Raw genomic sequence first — 24,064 nt, 5'->3', positions numbered from 1 at the left:
AGGTGCCTGCACTCATACCTGTGCACGTACACATAATTAAGAATAAATAACAGTAGGCGTGCTTTTCTTTCTTTTCTCCTTCCTTTCCATCTAACACAGGGCTCTGTTCTGCAGCCTTAGCTAGCTCTGAGCTTAGCGTAGCCTCACTTGTCCTCATCCCACTCAGTGCTGGGATTAAAATGTGGTCACACATTTGTAATAATATTTTCAGACAAATGTAAGCCCCCTTTTCATATTAATTTATCACTATGTCACACTAGATGTTATGGTTCTTCATGCTCAGTGTTGTTTGTAACAAGAGAAAGAACGTTTACAAAGGTTCTTATAGCTTCATTGAACCTCAAGTCACAGAGACTGAGCACTGTAGTAGAAGGTGGCTCAGGAGACACAGCAGAGTCAGAGGAAGGCTTCTGGGAATAAGCAAGCCTGAGCCCCGCCTCCAGTATGAAGATGCATGAGACAGGAAGGGAAGGCAGACAGTACCAACATGTTTGGTCACATACTCATGTTTGGTATGTGAACAGCCAGATTGTGAATCTTGTCTGTTCTATAAGTCTTGCCATTGTGGAATTTCATTCTTCCTTTTGACTATAGAAGGTTTAAAAATAAAATGACACTTTAAAGCCTTTGTTGTTGATGGGGCTTTGCCCAGACATTGGGTATCTGGTTGATTCTTTAGATGGGGGACAGGCCTGGGACAGCGAGGGTGCCCCACAGCACAGTGCGGAGCAGACCACGTACAGGCTGCTCTAAGCTGATTCTGTCTGGAAAGCTTTTTTTTTCCATTTTCATTTACACTGGTTCATAGCTTTAGACTGAGGCCAAATTGAATTTATCTTGGAAGCTGCCATGTCTGTAAATGCTACACAACATAATAAATGGGCCATGGCTTCCAAGAACTGTTGACAGTGAGCTTCAGTTCCTAATTTAGAGTTTGTGAAAGTTATTTCTGACAAAGAAGACCAAGAGGGGTTGCGGGGGGAGAGGGGGATGGTGAAGGGGGGGGAGTCAGGCAGACAGACAGACAGAGTCACTCTATCGGTTCTGTTACTCTAGAGAACCCTGACTAATTGTGGAATTGAGGGAGGCCTCGACTGTGACTGGTGTGGCTTTTGCTTTCCTTACACTCTGTTTCCTTCATCCTCTCACTACAGTTTCCCCCTCCATCCTCGGGATTCTTTCTTTACAGACTGTCCATGGAGTCAGAGATTGGAGAAGAGTGAGGAACAGTGGACAGTATGCTTTGAAGAAGTAACTTGAGCAAATTTGCTTGAAATTAAGGGACAGCTCTTCATCTCTCATTTTTCTCTCCTTTTACTTTTGGACATCTGACACATGGTATGGTCTTTTCTAGATGGGCCTGAGAGGAGAGCATGGCTCACAGGCTGGACTGGGATCATCAAACCCTGGATCCAGCAAGCTGCTCTGACCTGTTGTTACAAGTGTCTCCTGCAGAGAGGTGCTTATTAAGAGGGGGTGCCATACCCATGAAAGGCACAGGAAGCAGAGCTGATTCCTGTGCCCTGGCAGATGGCGTGGCCGCTAGGCTGCTGTCCTCCCCAGTCTCTAGCAGACACTAGTGGGCAGCACCTGTTTGCCTCACCCCCTCGTTTGAATGTTGCTAAGTTATTGTAACCTTTCCCCTTGTGACCAGTGAGTGAGTGAGACTGTGTAAGTGTCAGGTGCTGGGTATGAGTCTTGGTGTGCCACACCCCTTTTTTGACTTCCTCTAAAGCTGCCTTAAAGGTGTGGGGGGCACTTGTTTCATATCGATGCCCTCAACCTTTAGTCATTGGTGTCAGGAGAGTTTATAGGGAGGATCGCAGTGTGGAAGCTTCTCCCAGAGATCTTAGACTTAAATTCTGCTGTAAGTGTCCAGATACCTTCAGAACAGAGACAGGAGGGGGAGGAAATAATTTAATGCCTCCCTTCCCCTGGCTTGAAAAAAGTAGATTTAAAAAAAAAATCCACCATTCTTTAAATTCTTTTTCCTCATGAAATCCTGCTTTCTTCATGTGTGCTGTGCTGTGTGCAAGGAAGGTTCCTTCTGATGTGTGAATGAAGTGTGGAGCTAGGGGGCTGGCCAGGCAGGAGACTGCTCAGCTCAGCATGAGGGGCTGAGACTGCGTCCTCCTCACTGGCTTTGTAAAAGCGTGGCAGGATGCATCCCTAATCCTGCAGCAAAATCCTGGAGCTCCCTGATCAGCAAGCCCAGTAGCACATATGAGCTCGGGGTTCAGTTAGACACTGTCTCCGAAACTGTGATGGAGAATTACTGAGGAAGACATCCTTCACTGACCTCTCTGCGTGCACGGACACCTTCATAAACACAGACACCTCAGATATGCTCTCTCTCTCCTCTCTCTTTCTCTTCTCTCTCTATCTCTCTCTCTCTCTTTCTCTCTCTTCCGTGCACATGCACACGCATGCACACACACACACAGACACACACACACACACCACGAAGAGGGAGTTTCATTTTACCCCCTTCCCATTCTCAGCATGCTCCAAGTGCTGGGAATGAACCTATGGCTTCATGTATGTTGGGCAGGCCCTCTACCACTGACCTGTCTTCTCAGCTCTTTTTACACATTTACAAGTAGGCATCTAATAGACAGGACAAGGAGGGGTCATATAAGAAGCAGTATCTGGTAGCACTAATGGCTGTAATTTGGTGCTATGAATGGTTGTCACATATCCTTTAATTACTCTGGTTTTTGTTATTTTATTTTTTGGTAATATAATTTCCTTTATAAATATTATTTTATGTGCATTCGTATTTTGCCCTCACGTATATCTATACAAGCATTCCAAAATACCTGTGAGCAGTTTGGAAAGTGGTTGTGCTATAGCTTGAGCTTGTCATTTATCTGGACGAAGTGAATAGACTGAGTGCTGCCAGGACAGTAGCCGTGGACACTGCCAGGGAAGCAAAAAGCTTTGCTCATAATTCATGTCTGGACAGGAGTGTGTACTTGCTGTGAACATGCGTTATCTTAGCTCCTGGACAGGAGTGTGTACCTGGTGTGAACATGCGTTATCTTAGCTCCTGGACAGGAGTGTGTACCTGGTGTGAACATGTGTTATCTTAGCTCCTGGGCAGGAGTATGTACCTGGTGTGAACATGTGTTATCTTAGCTCCTGGGCAGGAGTGTATACCTGGTGTGAACATGTGTTATCTTAGTTCCTGGACAGGAGTGTATACCTGGTGTGAACATGTGTTATCTTAGTTCCTGGACAGGAGTATGTACCTGGTGTGAACATGTGTTATCTTAGCTCCTGGACAGGAGTATGTACCTGGTGTGAACATGTGTTATCTTAGTTCCTGGACAGGAGTGTATACCTGGTGTGAACATGTGTTATCTTAGCTCCTGGACAGGAGTGTGTACCTGGTATGAACATGTGTTATCTTAGCTCCTGGACAGGAGTGTGTACCTGGTATGAACATGTGTTATCTTAGCTCCTGGACAGGAGTGTGTACCTGGTATGAACATGTGTTATCTTAGCTCCTGGACAGGAGTGTGTACCTGGTGTGAACATGTGTTATCTTAGCTCCTGGGGTGGACTTGGTAGCACACAGGCTTGGCCTAGGCCGTATTGCTTCTTTAAGAGTATACTAATAACAGTCCAGGACAGAGCACTTTATAACTACACTACTTTATTACTCACCTTGAGAAAACAACATTTTTGCAGTGTATAGTACTCTAATTGAGATAGGCTACAAAGAATTCTAGTATAAATTATATTTGCTAATTAGGGTTATGCTTTGTATAGTCTGGGAAATCCCTTCCCTCCCAGAGGGACACAGGAATGTGTAGACTGTGTTTACTTTATACAATGAGCTGCTCACAGTTGGAGGTCGTTGGGGCAGTAACAGGAAGTCAGCTGGTCGAATTGCATCCAAATCAGGAATCAGAAGGAGAACAGGAAGTGGAATTGGGCTAAAGCCCTTCAGGGTCTACCCCTGCGTCAGTTACCTGCTTCTCAGCAAAGCTCCATCTATAGGATCCACACACAACCTCTCCAGACACCCAGCACTAGCTGAGAACGTGAGCCTGTGGGGACATTTGACATTTAAATCCTACCACGTGCTCGCTTGACTTCCTTTTTTGCCAGTGTCTGTGTAGTAGTGAATGGGGATTTGGCTCATCTTTACTGTTCAGCACCTGTGGAGCGGGCTAGGGAGGGAGGACACTTTAATGGGGCCCAGCCTGTTAGGTTCTCTAATTTGGACACCCCAGTTCTGTCTGATTGTTGGTATGGTCGGTCACATGACATCCAGGCTGTGTAGATCTTTCTGTAGTCTGACTGTCATTTTCCTTGTTGACATGTCTTCTGCTGGTGCTTAGCTATTGTGTATTTAACCTATACTCCAATGCAGAGTGCGATTCTTTCTGTGTTGGTGTGAACTGCCATGCTTCACACCATGGTAATGGACTAAATCTCCTAACCGGTAAGTCAGCCCCAATTAAAATTTTCTTTTGTAAGAGTTGCCATGGTCATGATGTCTTGTCACAGCAGTAGAACATTAAGACACAAGGCAAACCTTTAGTGGCTAAGCTGTTTGTCCATCTCTATCTGGCTGTGTTTAAAGCTCCACTAAAAGATATAATGGTTCCTGTGTTGACCTCTTCTTGCAAGGCCTGCTCTTGGGCTTGAACATTTTCTATATTCCAATTTTCCCTCCCTTATTTTTTTTTTTTTTTTTGAAGCATATCCTGGACTGTAGCATCCTGACTGGTGAATATTTCTGGGGCATCCCCCAGAATGTTGCCTCTTTTTAAAACAAGCTAAAACTGTAGCTGTGCTATCTGAGACTGGGCAGGGTGTGACTGCATCTCATGCTGGCAGAGCCTGGTAATCAAGTCTTCAGTCAAATGACAGTTCGTACCCTCAAGCTGTCTTGGTTCTGCGTATGACTAAAGCTTTTTAATGTACAGCATTCTGGAACAGGGCAATGTCACTTACTTTTCAACCCCGAAGGCTCTCAGAATTACTTGTATATTATTTTAGCTGCTTTGAACCTTTCAGGCATCTAGAGTCCCACTTAAATCCTCTAACTCTCATAATTCAGTAGGCCAAAGAGAGCCAAAGATATTTTTGGCTCACGTTTTTGGCTCTATTTTTTCTCATACTTTTTCAGCTCAATGACTCAAGCTAATACTGTGTATGATTTATTGTTTATTGTTTATTCTCTGAAGACTGTAGGGATCCATAGACTTCTTGAATACTTTCCGCATGACTTTTTCTTTTCTTGGTCTATCCTAGGGATCAGACTGAAGACCTTATGCAGATAGAAAGACTTCCACTGACCTATTCTTGCAGGTGGTGGTTATTCTTTTACAGAAGTGTCACATAGCACGTGGTTTGGGTTTCTTAGCTGTCTAGATATCCTTACCCTATGTGTATGCAGCACATTCTTAAGGGTGCTGCAGTCTGTCTTATCCTTGACCTTCCAAACACAGTGAGACCTTTGACGTTGGTGATCTTTCCCACCACCCAGTTTGTTTTGGTTTTCTCTTTTTTTGAGACAGGGTGTCACATAGTCCAGGCTGGTCTTGAACTCTGATCCTTCTGCTTTACCCCCTCCCAAATGCTAGGATTCCATATGTGTACCAGCAAACCAATATGTAGATTTATAGCACAGAGTTTCTGTGGGTTTGGAAAAGCAGAAGGATAAGTCAACAAACCAGGTACAGTCAGACATGGTGCCACAGGACCATAATGGTTGTGTCCTAGCACTCGTGAAGCTGTGGCAGAAGGACTCAAAAGCCAGTCTCCATCATAGGCAAAAAGGAGCATCTGACTCTGGGTTTCCCTGTTTGTCATGTTCACTAAGTAACTGTTTTTCTCTTTGCATGTCTGATTTTTTAAAAAGAGAACAATCAGATAATTCAAGGAATTTAAAGAGCATCTCTAAACTGCTTAGTTTAATTTGTTTGGTCAAATTCCTTATGTAGTTTGCTGTTGCTCTGTCATCTGACCAGGTCTCTGGTTACAGAGGTCCTTTCCCCACCCTACCAGCAGATGGAGTTAGAGTGCTGGGGTCTGCATTTCTTCCAGGTGGTCAGCCATGCATGCACCTTGTGGATGTGAAATGCTACTGTGGTGAGAGTTAGTGTCTTGACTGCCTTCTACTTGAGGTCTATGTTTATGTGTTGGATGGAATTTAGATTTAAAATGTGTGTTACTCAAATCTTCTTTCACATGAAAGTGAATTGGGAATTGAATTGTTAACTGTTGTCATAATATTGAAGGGTAATAGATTTATTCAGGGCCAAGGGGAAAGTATTAGTTGATCCAGCAGTAAACCACATCTGCAATAAATAAAAGCTTTTCTCCATCTCCAACATAAGTTCTGTTTTGTTTTTGGTTTTTAATATGGTGTGCTAGGAACCCAATCTAGAGATTATACATGATAGGTAAATATATAGTACTAATGGTCAACTGCAGCACTAATTTAGTAAATCTTCTTTTTCCTCCAACATAATATTTTTATTATTTGGGAATTTCGCGCAATGCCCCATTCCTCTCCGGTCTATTCCCCCACCCGTGTACTCTCCCACCCCATCCCTTCCGCCAAGTCCAATTTGTGTTGTCCATATACTCACTGGAGTGTGGTCAGACTCTGAATGGCCTCTTAAAGAAAATTGACTCCTCCTACCCCTGCCACCTGCTAGAAGACATCAACTGTGAGGAGCTACACTTTAGCCTCCATCCCCCCAATAAGAGCTCCAGGCTGCTCTGTACCACCCACTCTACCCACCATGCCACCCTGCAGGCCGAGCATCAAGAGAGACAGCAGTGGCAGGCTATGCCGAGGGCCAGGCCTGCGGGCCTAGTAGTACTAGCAGGTGGCAGTGGGCCAGGCCGGCCTGCCGGCGGCCTGAGCCTTCTAGCATCTGAGGACTGGCTGTACTCTGCAGGTACGTGCTCCCCAGGCATGACTATTGACCATTGTGCTCGCAGCCTCCTGCAGTGCCCCTTTCCCAGGCTGACCTCCCCTAGCAGGGTGAGCAGCAGGAGCATAGCAGTGGCAGCTCTATGCTGTGGATAGTAAATCTTCCTTCTTAAATCATTTATTTCTGTGGAGGCTCCCCAAGTGCTATAGTGTGCATATAGAGAACAACTTCCAAGGGCCTGTTCTCTCCTCCATGTAGGTCCTAGGGATCAAAGTCGGCTAAGCAGACTTCGTGGCAAATGTCTTTATCAGCTGAGCCATCTTGCCAGCCCAAAATATAGAATAGAAGCTCTTAAATGTACTGTGCATTCCTTCTGGGACCAGTGAAGTGAGCCTCGTCTGGGACCTGGCCCGGCTGGCTAGGATAGCACATATAACAGAGGTTTCTTGTTTTGAGACAGTCTTTTATTTTTAAGATTTATTTATTTTATTATATGTAAGCACACTGTAGCTGTCTTTAGACACTCCAGAAGAGGGAGTCAGATCTCATTACAGATGGTTGTGAGCCACCATGTAGTTGCTGGGATTTGAATTCAGCAGTCAGTGCTCTTAACCGCTGAGCCATTTCACCAGCCCCCTTTGAAACAGTCTTATTCTATATCCCAGACTAGTCTTAAACTGGAGATCCTCCTGTCTTAGTCCCACAGGCAACTGTAATTATAGGTAAGCATTACTCTTCCTGGTCTTTTTCTTATTTATTTCTGAATAATTTTATTTCTTTGTAATTAGCTTCTCTAAATTTTTACCTTAATTCTTTTTTAAAACATTTTATATTCTCAGAATAATAAATTATTCTCAACAATTCACTTCAAACAAATAATTTTTAAATTCCATAAAAGATTGGAAATTATCTATTTATCTATATCTAGTGAGAAATGATAAAAGAATTTCTGTTCAGTTTGTGATAACCGTGTTACTTTTACATATAAATAACTACATGAAATGATCAGTGGAGATTAAGTATAGTGTAAACTAGGATTTATTTATTTATTTATTTATTTATTTATTTATTTATTTATTTATTGTTGAGATAGGGTTTTGTGTACCCAGACTGGGCTCAGCTCCCTATGTAGGTGAGGATGACCTTGAATTCCTCCCAGTTCTCCTGCCTCCACCTCCTGAGTCCTCACTCATAGATGTGCCCACCATCTGATTTATACAGTGATAGGGACCAACCCTGAGCTTCACATATGCTAGGTGGGCGCCTATCAGCTGAGCTACCTCCAGCCTGTAGCCTAGAAATTTTGAGATGAGCTGTAGTCAAATACCAAATAAATTAAATGATATATCATAATTGTTTTTCCCCCTAAACAAGGTTTCTCTGTGTAGCCCCGGCTGTTCTGGAACTCACTCTGTAGACCAGGCTGGCCTCAAACTCAGAGATCCACCTGCCTCTGCCTCCCAAGTGCTGAGATTAAAGGCGTGTGCCACCACCACCCAGCATAATGGTTATTCTCATAGAACGCTTACTTGGTCCTTGCTGGCACTGACCTTCTGATAATATGCTCAAAGGTTCTCATAACTTTTATTATTTTCTTTCTTTTTTTTTTTTTTTTGGCTGAGCTAGAATTATTGTTTTCTTAGTTATGTTTTAAGCCAGGTGTGGTGGCTCACAGTCGTATTCCCAGCACCCAGGAGGCTAGGATAGCAGGACTCTATTCTGTTCTGTCCATGCTAGACATAAATTCGAGGTTAGCCTGGGGTACAGAATGAGACTGTGTCAAAACAAACAAAAATTGTTCTGAGGGTAAGAATGTATAACCCACTAGTAGAATACATGCCTAGCTTTAACAAAACCCCATGTTCAACCTTCAACAACATAATCAGTAAATATAGGAACAGCGAATTTTCTAGCTCATTATTATAGAAAACATCACTATGGGTATATGAGCCTCTATTCCACACCAGGTAAACCCAATGACAGAACTTCTGTGTTCTGAGGCTAGAAGGGAAAATGTGTTTACTTTCTATTTTGTTTTGTTTTATTTTTGTTCTTTGGTTGGTTGGTTGGTTGGTTGGGTCTTTTTAGGACAGAGTCTCTTTATATATCGGTTTTTTAAAAATTCAATATATTCATTATTTACATTTCAGATGATTTCCCCTTTCCTGGGTCCCCCCTCCCCGAACTCTTTATATATCCTTAACTGTCTTGGAACTCATTACATAGACCAGGCTGGTCTCACACTCAACAGAGATCTACCTGCTTCTGCCTCCCGAGTGCTGGGATTAGAGGCATGCACCACCATTTCCTGCTTTGCCTTTTATTTAAAAAACGAAACAAAGCAAACCATTTTTAATGTGAAATAAAGTGACCTACTCTTGTAATCCTAGCACTTGGTGAACCGAGACAGGAGAATCACTGTAGCCTGGGCTACATAGTGAGACTCAAAAACAACAAGAACAGCAGCACAAAAAACTAAAATAAATCAATAGCTATTGACTGACTAGATGAAAATTTTAATCATAATTAAAAAAAAGATCTTTTAGCCAAACATGGTGGTGCACACCTTTCATCCCAGCACTCGGGAGGCAGAAGCAGGCAGATCTCTGTGAGTTTGAGACCAGCCTGGTCTACAAAGTAAGTTTCAAGGCTCTGTTACACAGAGAAACCCTTTCTTGAGAACCAAACAAAATGAAGATGATGATGATGACACAATGACAATGAGGACGACAGATAAGCCACCAGATTGGCACATTGCACTTTATTCATCGGTATCCTTCCGGGCTATTTTTACTTTGCTTTTATCTTGCTTTTAAGCACTACAATAAGAGGTGTGTCTCACCCTTCCCAGCTGAAAGTAGAAGTTTTAGGAATGATCCGAGTAGTTTATTTCCCTCCTTGGATGCTAACTTATATGACTCAGTTTAAGCTAGCCCCAGGACCTCAGAGGCTATGCATCCGGAGCCCAGGAGTGATCTTGTTTTGAAAGCTTCAGACCAACAGTAGTCTTTGGATTTGGATTGATCTGACTGACTTATGACACCCCCTTCTGGCCATTGTGTCTCAGGATAACCCCTTGTGGAGGAGGCTGCACCGGCCAGAACAGCCTGTCTGCAGAACGCACAGCGTCCTTCTGTGAGCTCGCCCTGTCTGATGTGTTAGCAGTGGTTGCCTCAGGTTTCTCCGTTGTCTTCTGTCTGGAAATGCAGAGGCGCCACTGTGCGGTTCTCCAGCACTGGTGTCTTAGTGACTGTGCTGCAGTGGCTCTCCGCCCTCCTGATGCTACGACCCTTTAAAGCGCTTCCTCACATGTCGCGACCCCCAGACATAACATTATTTTTGCTACTACTTCATAACTGTAACTCTGTTAGGATTTGTAATGTAAGTGTTTTTGGACATGGAGGCTTGCCAAAGGGGTTGTGACCCATAGGTTGATAACTGCCACTCTATAGCATGTTTTATTTTACTGCTAAAGTGTTTTTCTCCAGTAAAACCCATGGGAAGGTAAGCCTGGTGGTTCAATGCTTCAGTAATTGCAAACGTAGGCTGATGAGAAGGAGAGGAGTGTGGATGGTAGAATGACAGCACGTGGGTGTTTGTGATGAGAGGACAGACACGTGGGGGACACGTCTCCTTGGCAGGGAGCAGACAGGTGTGCAGACGTGAGGATTTGAAGAGGTGAGACTGCTTTTGCTTGTCCCTCTTACTGAATATGTTTCAGGAGTGTGGTGGAGAAGAGCTGAGATGTGGATCTGCTTTTCCACGAGAAAACTATCATGCTCCTTCGAGTATGGCCTGCTGATGGTGGCCTGTGTGCACATCTGCGGTTTAGTCATGTCCTCACATGCAAGCCGTCTTCCTTCTCTGTATGAGAGAAGGGCTCACTGACCTCTGGCTCTCTGACATGGCTGCTGTTCCCCATTGTGCCACCTCTAAAGGATTTTTATAGCGAGTATTGACCAAAGGCAGCCGTCCGCTTGAGGGTCCCACACACTTCCATGCCCTGTTAGCTCCAGCGTTTGGTGCCTCTGCAGATAGACCCAGGGTTAGCACTTCAGTTCAGGTGGGATCAGGTAGAGAGAGTGACCTCAGTCCACTGCCCCATCCTGTCCAGAGGATACTGTTAAAGCCTTGAAACCCTGAAGGAGTCAAGCTGTAATTTGCAAGACAGTAATAAAGCACACATCTATAATCCCTGTACTAAGGAGGGTCACTCTAAGTTCAGAGTCAGCCTGCTCTACATAGCAAGTTCCAGACAGGGCTACCATGGCAAGACCTTGTCAGTAAACAATACTTTAAAAAAAGTTTTAGTGATAAAAATAATTCAGACAGCAAGCACATGGTCAAGTCCCCTTGAGAACCTACCAACAGGGCACTTGTGGTCTTTGGATGGAGCAGTGGCTCACCACCTGGCTTCCCTTGTTAACAGAACATGTCCCAGCTGTGTGATTTGGGCAGCCCTCCATAATGCATTTGTTTTCTGAGAGCGCCCTGGGCTGAGGCCCTGCTAGGTAGAGGCTGCTGGGAACTAGGCACAGTGCGGCACAGACACTTACCCATGGGAGTCTGTTCCTCATTCTCCTCCATTATCCAGCACTGGCTGAACATTCTGGGGTGGAATAGGAGAGAAACTGGACTCCTTATGTTTTATATTTCTGCCTGCACTTTGACATTTACTGTCTCCTGTTCTCTTTTATGTATTATTATAGTCTAGTGGTCAGTAAATCTCCCACCAAATCTACTAGTTAGACTCTTTCATCTCTAATTCAGACCTGTGGAGGTTTTACCTTGGTCTGTGGTCTCATCCGGAGGTCTGGATGTAGCCTTAGCATTCCTGTCCTTTTGAAAAAAAGGCCTGAGGCTGTCCTCACCCCACACAGAGCACTGTCTGCTGGACAGCTGACCTCCATGGAAGTTATCAGTTCCCTTCTCTTTGCTTTGTTAAGCCACAACTTTGTGCAGTGTAAAGATGTAAACTCATTTATTAAGCATGCTTAGAAATGAAACTACAGGCTGGGGAGGTGACTCAGTGCTTGTTGTGTATGTATGAGGACCGAAGCTCAGATCTCCAGAGTCCCTGTAAAAGCTGGGTAGGCACGGCCAGCTGTCTGCAGTCTCCACACTCAGGAGCCAGAGGCAGGGTCCCTGGTGCAGGCTGGCTCTCTTGACCAGCAGCAGTTCACAAGCTCTGCTTCAGTCCCAGTAGTGGGAAGCTGTGGGGGAAGACAGCCAGTGCCAGCTGTTGGGCACACATGTTGCTCCGTGCACTTAAACATGCATCCATATACATGCACACTGCACACACACAAAAGAACACTTGCTTAAGTTAAATACATTAGTGGTAGGACTTGGGAGGTCCCTGAGAGAAAAATATAGAGTACTTTTAAGGTTCATAAGCACCACGCTGTCAATCAGAAAGCAGTCTGTCTGCTGTGTAGGCATGACCTCCAGGAGTCATTTCTCAGTTTCTTAATGGATACTGAGGGTTTGGACATTGTAGGAAATGCTGGGGTCACTGAGAACTTTCAGGTACATTGTTATAAAGTAGTAAAAATACAGCCAAGCATAGCAGGGTCATATTTCCCAGTATGTGCCATGTATCTGTGTCTGTATAACTGTATCTCCCTGTGTAAGGCTTCACAACATTTATCTAACCAATTGATTTGCCTTGTGTATTAATGGGGTAAAACTACCTGTGTTTTCCAATGGTCTTATGTAGGGCCGTGAAAGGCAGTGTGTGGACTGGTTGAGGGAGGCTAACTCCGGAGACCCAGTAGAATATTCTATAAGGGACGGAACCAGTGAGCCATGCTCCCGGACACTCAGGCTCCTGACACCAGCTCCATACTCCTGACTCCTCAACTCCATAATCCTGTGGCCATCAGTGACACAGAGGGCCAGGCCCTAGTGTTCTGGCTGGACTCCACCCCACAGTCACCTGGCTACAGCCAGGTTTACCCCCGCCCCACAGTTACTTGGCAACAGCCAGGTAAGCCAGCCCACTATGAAAGGGTCTGCCAGGCCCCTCCCAGCTCTCTTGCTTTTCTCTCTCGTCCCCCCTCCCCCTCCCCATTCTTCTCCCCTCTTTCCACGTGGTCATAGCCAGCTCTCACCCCTCTACCTTTTCTTTCTCTCTATACTTCTCTATCTCTTTTCCTTTTCCTACTTCTCTATAATAAAGCTGTGAAACCATGAGCTGCCTCTTATCAAAACCCGCCGTGTAGGAATAATGGCCTCAGCATCTCCAGCCGCCAGACCGCCAGACCGGACCGACTCTTCCCAGCCAGGCTTCCTCCACTGGCACGTGGGCCCCGCACCACCACGGCCCCGCCTTCTGAGCAAGGACCTCCCCGCTAGCCGGGCAGCTTCCCTCAGCAGGTACGGGAGCCACCATCCCTACACGGACGCTGCCGGCCCGGTTTCCCTACAGCTGTTATAGAGAAGTAGGAAAAGAAAAGTAGATAGAGAAGAATAGAGAGAAAGAAAAGATAGAGGGGTGAGAGCTGGCCATGACCACGTGGAAAGAGGGGAGAAGAATGGGGAGGGGGAGGGGGGACGAGAGAGAAAAGCAAGAGAACTGGGAGGGGCCTGGCAGACCCTTTCATAGTGGGCTGGGTTACCTGGCTGTTGCCAAGTAACTGTGGGGCGGGGTAAACCTGGCTGTAGCCAGGTGACTGTGGGGTGGAGTCCAGCCAGAACACTAGGGGCCTGGCCCTCTGTGTCACTGATGGCCGCAGGATTATGGAGTTGAGGAGTCAGGAGTATGGAGCTGGTGTCAGGAGCCTGAGTGTCCGGGAGCATGACTCACTGGTTCTGCCCCTTATAGAATATTCTACTGGGTCTCCGGAGTAAGACTCCCAGGCCTCAGACTGTCTTTCACGGTCCCACGTCCTTAGGCAACCCCTGTGACAGGGTCATTCCACACCCATCCGCCATCCCCCCATCCCCCCCAACAGGTTATGACCAGTAGGTTGAAAAGCACTGCTCTAAAAAGCATTACCAAGGGAAAGACCTGTTCTTGCTGATTCTTGGGCTCTTTTTAACTTTCTGCCCTTTCTTTATTTTCCCACTACATAGAAACGTGTGTCTGGCATAAGAAATGTCACTGTATGATGTGTCTCATTTGGGCAGTTTGCTGTCTTCTGGTCTAGACCTAAATGCTACCTATGAGAAAGATATGAAGAGGTAGAACAGACTACTAAAGATGAAGTGCATATGTACATGATGTGGTAATTAAAAAGAAGGTGATGTACATATAGCGACAGTATCCTAAGTGTGAAGGCAGAAGGGAATTTAACATTTGAAAGAATTAGACTGGGTGTGACCACAGGCCTATAAACCTAGCATTTGGTGAAGGAATTAGGAGTTTAAGGCTAGCTTGGCTATATGAGACTATGTTTCTAGAAAAAAAAAGTTGAAATAATTACACCTATACTTCCAGCTCCTTGGGAGGCATAGGCAGGACAGTGGGAAAGTAAATATGCTCTTCTGTGCTTTGCATTGCCTTTGGAGCTGCAGTTTTTCATCAGAAGCAGTGGGTGATATAGACAGACAGAACCAAAACTGGTGTTAATTAGGTTAGGGTGCCTGGTGGGGTGAGACTGGTGGGAGGAGCCACAGATACTGAGCGAGCCTTGGCCTGGAGTATCTCTGGGGCATGACAGAGATAACGTTTCTCTATATAGCCCTGGCTGTTCTAGAACTTACTATGTAGACCCAGGGCCAGGATTAAAAATGCAGGTGTTGCCATACCTGGCCGGCCTCATTCCTTTCCTTATGAAATGGCTCTCACTGTACCAAGGCAGCTGTGGAGGTGCTCCACGATCATGTGGAAGTAGGTGGCCAAGGGTGGAGGCAGCAGTAGTAGCGTTTCTCAGATCTTCATGGGGTCTGACATGACTGATAGGTACCCTGAGGCTCTGGAGAAACGTACCTGGTGCTTGCTGTATAACCTAGCGCTTCTGCAGCTGCAGCTGGATTGCAGCTGGAGAGCTGCAAGGCCAGGTAGATGGTTCTTGTTCCTGGTAGAATGATGTGGGCCACCAGGAAACCTTGAGTGTATCATCCTAATAGCTGGACAGGCCTTACAAATGGGACCCACAGACTCAAAGCTGTCCTGTTTGCAATTTACATGGGACTTCTGTGATTCCCATACTCTCTCCAGTTCCCCTTTCTTACTAAGTTTTAGTCTTTATTTTTCCTTTCTTTCCCCCCTCCCCGCCCTTCCCCTCCCTTCCTCTTCCCTTTCTTTCCCCTCCCCTCCCCTTCCCTTCCCTTCCCTTCCCTCCCCTCCCCCTCCCTCCCTTCCCTTCCCTTCCCTCCCCTCCTTCCCTCCCTCCCTTCCTCCCCTCCCTCCCTCCCTCCCTCCCTCCCTCCCTCCCTCCCTCCCTCCCTCCCTCCCTCCCTCCTTCCTTCCTTCCTTCCTTCCTTCCTTCCTTCCTTCCTTCCTTCCTTCCTTCCTATGTTTTGAGACAGAGTTTCTTTGTGTAGCCCTGGCTATCCTAGAACTCACTCTGTAGACCAGGCTAGCTTGAAACTCCGAGGTCCTGCCTTGGCCTCCCAAAGCTGAGATTGAAGGTGTGTGCCACCACACCTGACTTAGTCTTGAGGTGTGAAAGCATCCTTTTATCAGATGAAAGGCACATTCCAGCATCTGTGGGAACATGTTGGTGAGTCTCCACTAGCTTATAAACAGCTATTGAAACTTGATTTTTACAGATGACTGCTTACCCAGGTTATTTTCTATTCAGTACGTTTATAAGATCTGGAAAGTAATGATACATATACTTTGTCAAAACATTGCTGATATTGTAGCAGACGCATGACTGTAAGCAACTCTACAAATCCAGAGTGCTTGCAGTGCATTTTATATTTGGTGTTTGTCTACACCTAGTGTCAGCAGCAGAACTGAAAGGAGTGTGAAGGAATACAGGCTTGGTCACTGTGTTTTACACAGCTTTCCACATGTGTATATGTTATGTAAACACGTCAACTTTAAAGACCTAGCCTTTGTAATCTGTAAAATCCTAGGCTAATTTGAGGCCTATATTATTGCCCTTGAGGTAATGGGGATTGAGCCCATGCCTTCTGTATGCTGCTAAGGTGCCACTGAACTAAAGCAGCCGTACCCAGCAAGGCTCTGTTAGATGCAGACTCCTGTTAACCCCCTGGACAGGAGTGAAGATCAGTACTCAGGTTCTTTAGTTAAATTAAGCAAGCTGCATTTTTTTTGTCAAGGTAGGGCTATCTCCCTAAAGTGGATTTTGAAAAAATCAAACAGTGGGATATATATAGCACAAAAATCCCTTCAAGACTAGGGGGTTTATAAGGGTTGGGAGATTTCTGGGGAAAATCTTGGTTATATAGGAATGTAACTGAACATTTCAAAATTATTGGGCAGAACATCTTACCAGGGTGGAGGTCAGGGTATATAGGGTGCGGAACTTGTCAAATTCCAGAAAATGGGTCAAGACCCGGTCAAATCCATTTTCCAGAAAACAGGAATGAACTTATTTTGACCTTCAGTAAGACGGCTTCTAGTCTTAAGATAGAACCAGGTTGGTCCAGCACTTCAGTAGGTCGTATCCTAAAGGGGTTTTGTTGGTTAACCCTTTAGAACACAAAACATTGTTAATAGCAAGTCCTAGGTTGGATCATGGGTATCAGTGGGTCTGGTATGTTTCAAACTTTGAGTCAGGGCCTGTGAATAGGTCAGGAAATTCATGCCAATTGAGAGCTGCATTAGCAAAGAGATAGAAGAAGGGAAAAGATGAAAAATCCTGCGCTGATGTAGGAGTCTTCCAGTCACATTAGTGTATGCTGCCAGGTCAATGATGGGCCAGTCTGGGTGGAGGCCGTGACAGCAGGCAAGTTACATAACCTGAGGGAGGCTCCCTTCTGTTCAAGACAGCTTTCCTGGATGTGGGGCTAGAGATGAGAGAGGTCTAAAGCTAGCATAGTAGCTGTGTTGCAGGCTAGCACAGCCCTTGTGAGGTGTGGTGACAGCTCTGTAGACCATGGTTGCCATCCCTTCGTCTCCCTTGCATCACACATGTCAGACCGCTGTGAAAGAGCATGACGACCGCGCAGAGCCCCGGTCTCCCCAGATTTTCCCTGTGTCATTCAGTGTCATCACACAGGATCTTGGCAATCTTTGGTTTTACCTTAAATCATTCTTGTGGAATTGAGACATCAGTCTTAATTTCTCGCATGAAGTGTTTAGGTCTTCCAGCTGGCTGTCAGGACTACTTACCAAACTCCTATTTTTAGTTGTGTATTATAAGCACCAGTGCTTCCTTATTGAACCAGGATCTCCTGATATGGCTGGGAATGAAAACCAGGCTGGATTGGAGGGATCGCAGCAAGACTAGGCTGAGGCACGTTTATGTCATCCAAACAATGCAGTGGTTGCCAGGATGATGGCAGCAGCAAGCTATATGGGAGGGCATGATGATTAATGTGTAAGGTTAGTTGTCCTGCCACAGTTCTACATGCTTTGATGAGTTCTAAAGGACTCAGAGAAACACGGGCGGCCTGAATACTTCTCTGCCTAAGGGAGTGCCTTGGTTTCCTAGGGACTGAAAGGCACACAGCCCCAGGAGCCATAGCTCTAACCTCAGAACCCTTTAACACAAGGCATGTAAGCCAGGCCAGCTCCATGACTGTCTGTAGTACGTTTCATCTTGAAAAGCTGAAAGTGACTTGTTTGTTTAAGAAATAGTTGTAAACCTTCTCCTAAATGTACCTGCTTATATTTGACATCATTGCCAGCCTTGAAGGGAGCTTGCTCAGTATCTATGAACCTCTTTATTTGGCTGGTTTCTGAGTAACTGATGCATCAACCAGGTTGAGGGTTTGTAAAAATCTGTCAGCAGCCAAAGAAAGTGTCATTCCAGTACTTAGGAGGTGAGATAGGAGTTGACATTACAGTGTGGCATCACCCCGAAATGGCAACCTTGTAAGCCTCTGAATTTTCTTGGTAAATAGTTGCCACTTACTTTGTAGTAAGAGTATGTGAGATGAAAAAGAATTGTCTCTAAACTGAAGTCACTGTCTCTGTCAGGATCCCACCAAGTTATCAGCCCCATGATCTTCACACTTAAGGAATATTTATCTCCTCTCCTCTAGGAACAGCCCACCTCTCTTGTGCACCTCTGCCTCCCTTCTCCTCTACCTCCTTTTACCTGGCTGTGAGTCTGACCCTCCTCCAGGGCTGTGTCATTGCCCTTTCTTGGGCCTGTTTGCTTCTCCTTGACTGTAAACACCTTCAGAAGGCCTCCATCCTTTCAGAGTCCCCATCCCAGTGTGATTTCTCTATCCAGGATTTTCCTGCAGTCATCACCCAGCAGTGACTCTGGCTGTGTCTCTCCACAGCCTTAAGCTTACTGCTCCCGTGGTGTCCAGTGGCCCCCTTGCCACACAGCCTTCCCACCCTCCACCTCCCTCAGTACACCAGCCTCTTCTTCCCTCCCCACCCTCCACATCACTCTTCGTTCTTGAAGCAGTGTTTCCTTGAATCCTATAACATTTGTTTCCTAGATCTTCTGGGTCAAAATGTCCCAGGTCCCATGCCTGCTCCTCCCGTTGTTGTTCGTCATTCTCTCCTCAAAGCTCAGATTATGTTTCTGCCAGTGATTCCCAGTGATTTTCTCTCCATCCTGGTTTCTACTTGATGTTTCCCAGTACCTCAAAGCCAAACTTGACCCCCATCCTAAACATGCCGTGTTTCCCTTTCATAGTTCATACCTAAAGGGTCGCCCCACACACTGCTTAGTTTCAAGGACTGCTCGTCCATCTGTGTCTTCCTTGTGACCTCGCCTCTGCCTGGATGCCTGGATGCCCTCCTTTCTCTCTTTATTTATGGCCTTGGCATCCTCATGGTCTCAAATCCTAGACAGGAGCTGAATGAGGCAGATTATTCAGACACTCCCACCAAGCCAACACAGGACTTTGCCTGTTGCTCAGGCTCTGCCCGGGCCTCCTCTTCCCACCATGTCTGGGGCTCACCTGTCCAGTCTTCTCAGTCCTCAGGCTGGACATTTCTTCTCTCAGAGCTTGCTCACAGCATGAGCCTTCCACCTGCAATATACATCTCGACCCTCAGTATTTCTTGCATTGTCTGCTCGGGAGACTCTCACGTCTCAGCAGAATCATGGATGGCTTTCCTTAGTAGGACAGTCCCTTGTCCTCGGAGTGGTGATTTCACAGGAGCACTGCAAGGTTTAGTCTGTGCACTTTGTCCTTCTGTGTGGATGTTGGTCCGTGCCTCTGTCTTTCTCTTCTTAGTGAATACAGTGCTGTGTATTTTTCATCCATTTTTATAATGATGTTTGTCTAGTTTTTTGATTTTTTTTTTTTTTGGTTTTTCGAGTTTGTCTAGTTTTTAAAAGATGATTTGTAAGCTGGATGTGATGGCCCATGCCTTTAATACTAGTACTCAGGAGGCAGAAACTCTGTGACTTTGAGGTCAGCCTGGTCTACAAAGCAAGTTCTAGGATATCCAGGGCTGGTTACACTGAGAAACCCTGTCTAGAAAAACAAAAAACAAAACAAAACAAAAAAATGATTTGTATACTAGACATGATGGCACACCCCTATCATCCCAGAACTCAAAGGGATAAGGAATCCAAGGCTATCCCCAGCTGGGTGAGTTTGAGGTTACCTTGGACTATATAATACTCTGCCTCAAACAACAACAACAAAATTAAGAGAGATAAATAAATAAGATTTGAGCTAGTCACCATGGCCCACACCTCTAATGAACACACCAGCTTTGAGGCTGAGGCACAAGATGACTGGGAGTCCCAGGGCAGCCTGCGCTGCTGAGTGAGATTAGCTCCAAATGAGCAGGTAGACTAGGAAGTGAACAAATTGTGAAGTAGGGTGTCAGTTTCCCAAGTCTTTCTGTCAGTCTGTCTGTCTGTCTGTCTGTCTGTCTGTCTGTCTGTCTGTCTGATGCAGGGTCCTCATATAGTTTTCTGGATTTGAACTTGGTATGTAGCTGACCCTGGCCTTGAACTTCTGATCCTCTTGCCTCTAACTCCCAAGTGCTGGGATTAGATGCTTGTGCCACTATACCTGGCTTGTAAATGTTTGCTCTTGAACTTGATAAAACAAAGTCATAGACTTGGCTTCCATTCCCACCCTCATTGCATCACTAAGGTGGTCCAGTTCTTTGTCCATGTGTGTTGTCTCATCGTTCATCATGAGGTCATCCTGTAGTTAATCTGCTCCCCAGTAACTCAGTTCTGGGTTGCACACCTTCCCTGTTCCTGGCTTTTGGCTGTGGGAAAGAGAACTTTTGCTCCTTGTGTACTCTTAGTCCTGTGGCCTGCTATCACTCCTGATAGTGTGTTTTCTGACCTGCTACTTTGCTTTGAGTAAAACTTCCTTGCGACTCTGCAGAAAGAGAGACAAATACACACAGAGAGAGGGTGGGGAAGAAGAGAGCACATGTGCATGTGTAGGAACGTGAGATAGCTCACTTTTTAGTGTTTGTCTCTTAATGCTCATTATTGGTGCAATATTCTGTGTAGAGTGTGAGTTGATCAACTTTAATCAAAGGCACATTGGATTGGTTTCTGAAGCATGTGACTTCTGGAAGCCACATGGCTCCACTCTGTGAAATCATATCATTTCTCTTCTTTTGCCTGAGGTGTGTTCCTTGGCCTCCTGTGCGATGGAAGCCTGTGTTTTCTGTGTGATGAGGCCTGTGTTTTCTGTGTGATGGAGGCCTGTGTTTTCTGTGTGATGAGTCCTGTGTTTTCTGTGTGATGAGGCTTGTGTTTTCTGTGCGATGAGGCCTGTGTTTTCTGTGCGATGAGGCCTGTGTTTTCTGTGTGATGAGTCCTGTGTTTTCTGTGCAATGAGGCCTGTGTTTTCTGTGCAATGAGACCTGTGTTTTCTGTGTGATGAGTCCTGTGTTTTCTGTGCAATGAGGCCTGTGTTTTCTGTGCAATGAGGCCTGTGTTTTCTGTGTGATGAGTCCTGTGTTTTCTGTGCAATGAGGCCTGTGTTTTCTGTGCAATGAGGCCTGTGTTTTCTGTGTGATGAGGCCTGTGTTTTCTGTGTGATGGAGGCCTGTGTTTTCTGTGTGATGAGGCCTGTGTTTTCTGTGTGATGAGGCCTGTGTTTTCTGTGTGATGGAGGCCTATGTTTTCTGTGTGGTAAGGCCTGTGTTTTCTGTGTGATGAGGCCTGTGTTTTCTGTGTGATGGAGGCCTGTGTTTTCTGTGTTCTTGTCTGTTTTCTTGTGTTAAATAAATGTGTGCTGACATTTTTCTCTGTTCTGGTGATAAGAGAATTCTCCGCCAGCTGAATGTACTCTTGACGTTTTCTCCCACTTCACAGATGCCGTCACTCTCCTTATAGTGTCTTCTGGTGTTGGTTTTGACATTAACATGGTTGCCATCCTCGGCTTCTCTTTTAGGCCTTTTGTATCTTCATCAGTCCCTCCTGACTGCAGCTCAGAAAGTTCACTTATAGCTTCTTTTCAGGTTTTCAAAATTTGCTTTGGCATTTAAGTTCCTCATCTGGAGTGGATTTTTTGGCCCCATAGGACTAGGAATCTGATTCCATTTTTCCTATGGATAAACACATTTCCCGGGTCTTCATTTTTTTAGGCTATTCTGTCAAAATTCAACATTTTGCAAATTCAAAATTCTATTTCTAAAGTTTTTCTTCTATATTATTGACCTTTTAAAAAAAATATATATATATATATGCCTGGTCACTACACTGACTTTTATTTTGAGTCAGGGTTTATGCTCCTACTTAATTAGCATTAAATAAACATTCAGAATGCGTTTCCTGCTGGTGAAGCAAGTCCGCTCAGACCTCAGACTCATGACTGTCCCGCCTCATTCTTTTTAGACTACCGACGCGCACTACCTGCCTGGCAGGGATCTGTTTGTGTGTTTGCTTTGTCTTTTTTGATGGGGAGGAGGCTGTTTTCATTTTAATTTCTATACTCTTTAATTAAAATGCCCACCCTTCATGTTGCAGTCAATCTGTAGATCAATTTCATGAGGAATAAATATAATACAGTTGCCAACTAGAGAGATTTTGGTTGACAATAAAATTATTTTTCTACTCCTATTGTTTGTTTTCTGTGCAAGTTGTTTAGGCTGACCTACAACTCACTATGTAGATCAGGCTGGTTTTGAACTTCAAATAATCTTCTTGCCTTTGTCCCTAAAGTGTTAATATTAGAGACTTGTACCACCACATCTGTCAGAAAGTGTGTGTGTTTGTGTGTGTGTGTGTGTGTGTGAGTGTAGCTGTGCACCTGTGGAGGTCAGAGGACAACCTTGGTTGTTTGAGGCAGGCCTCATCATTACAGCATTATGTCTGGCTAGCTTGTCAGTGATCTTCTGGGGGTACTGCTGTTCCCACCTCCAGTCTGGACGTAGAAGCACTGGGACTTCGGACATTCAGCCTTTTGTGGGTTCTGGAGATTTGAGCTCAGACACTCATGCTTATGGGCCAGGCATAAAGCTTCCTGTGCTACCTCTGAGCCTCAAGGTTCTTAACAGAAATTTAAAAAGCTAGTAGAAAAATCAGAGTGAATCCTGTTAGTTTGCATGCCCACTGTCTTATGTTTGGTTTCTGTTGGCGCAATAAAGCATGATAACCAAAAGCACATTGGGGAAGAAAGTGTGTTTGGCTCACACTTCCACATCATGCTCTGTCATCAAAGGCAGTGAGGGCCGGAGCTCAGGTAGGGCAGGAGCCTGGAGGCAGGAGCTGATGCCGAGGTCATGGAGGGCGCTGCTCACTTCTAGAGCCCAGGACTGCCAGCCCAGGGGTGGCACCATCCACAATGGGTAGGGTCCTCCCCCATCAATCACTAATTAAGAAAATCCTTTACAGGTCTGCCTACAAACTGATCTTACAGAAAATTTTTTAAATTTATGTTTTTTCCTCTCATGACTTTAGCTTGTGTCAAGTTGACGTAAAACCATCCAGCAAAGCAGCTAAAAAGTTAATTAAATGTGAGTAAAAAGGAGAACTCAACATTTTTAGTAATTCTAAAATTCCCAACAGAGGATTTTATGTTTGTCATCCTCAGTAAAGTAAATGCCTGCCTACAAATGCACAGTAGATAGAATGTCCCTTTTAAATATCTGTCCACATAGTTCTCATGTGTGTTTTTCAAACGAGCTCTGCTGTGGAGCCCCTCTGACAATCAGCGCCTTTATCAGTGGTCACTGGAACATCCATTGTTCTGGGGATTATGAAGATTAAATACTGTGATGTGTGCCAAGTGACAATACAACAGACCAGGCCCAAAGACATGAGATTATCATGTGAGAACAACTTCACTTGCCTATAGGGAGACAGGGTGGACTCCAGTGTGTTAGACTCCCATTGGCTTTGACACAGTGGTGCGCACAAAAGAGAGCCTTAAATCAGTTCCCCTACTGGCCTGGAGGAGAACGTCACCGCGCAGCCCTGACCACGCACGCACGCTGCCCCTGATAGGCATGTGCATGCTGAAGGGCTAGGTTGATAGCCAGTTTCTTTTGCTGATTCATCTGTCAGAGGCCTGGCTCCTAGCCAGACCTTGGCTTCTAGATTAAAGGCTCCGAGCTGCAAAGCTGCTGGACTTAATGGAATGCTGGTAAATCGTTGTCATGTGAAGCCAGCAGTGAGGCGCACGGTTACCTGCTTCCCCTTTTAAGTGACCCTGATTCCCGTTGTGCTCAGATGTGCTCTCTGTCTGTTAGGGAACTGTGGCTGGGGCTCAGTGACTGGGAGCAGTGGGGTTACTGCTGAGCACACCAGCGTGCTGTCCTGTCATCGCCTCAGCTGCTGCGGCGATGCTGATTGAGCCTGCTCCTCTCTTTGGCGATGCACATTCCGCTCCAGAGGGGATATTATGAGTGCTCTGGAAAAACCTTTCAACCAAACAGCAAACTTCAGGGAGACCAGGGAGCCTTGAACCCTGACTGCGGGGCGGACTCACGGTCTGAGCCTTGAACCCTGACTGCGGGACGGACTCACAGTCTGAGCCTTGAACCCTGACTGCAGGACGGACTCACGGTCTGAGCCGTCACTCCAGTGTTGACTTCCACCTCAGCTCTGCAGAGTGGGCCGCTGTCACTCGGAGCTTGTGGTTGTGAGCTCATGGTTTGCTAACAAATTCCTGCCGCTTCTTTGGGA

At 45.6% G+C, this 24,064-nt stretch overlaps 1 protein-coding gene across 1 annotated transcript in view; it reads left to right on the top strand.

The window, feature by feature from the left end:
* Positions 1 to 24,064, top strand: part of Parn (poly(A)-specific ribonuclease) — a 132,911-nt gene that overhangs the window by 73,542 nt on the left and 35,305 nt on the right.

This window comes from Apodemus sylvaticus, chromosome 10 (genome assembly GCF_947179515.1).
Source record: "Apodemus sylvaticus chromosome 10, mApoSyl1.1, whole genome shotgun sequence".
NCBI lineage: Eukaryota > Metazoa > Chordata > Mammalia > Rodentia > Muridae > Apodemus > Apodemus sylvaticus.
The sequence above is the reverse complement of the archived record's forward strand: the minus strand, read 5'-3'. Positions and strand labels throughout refer to the sequence as shown.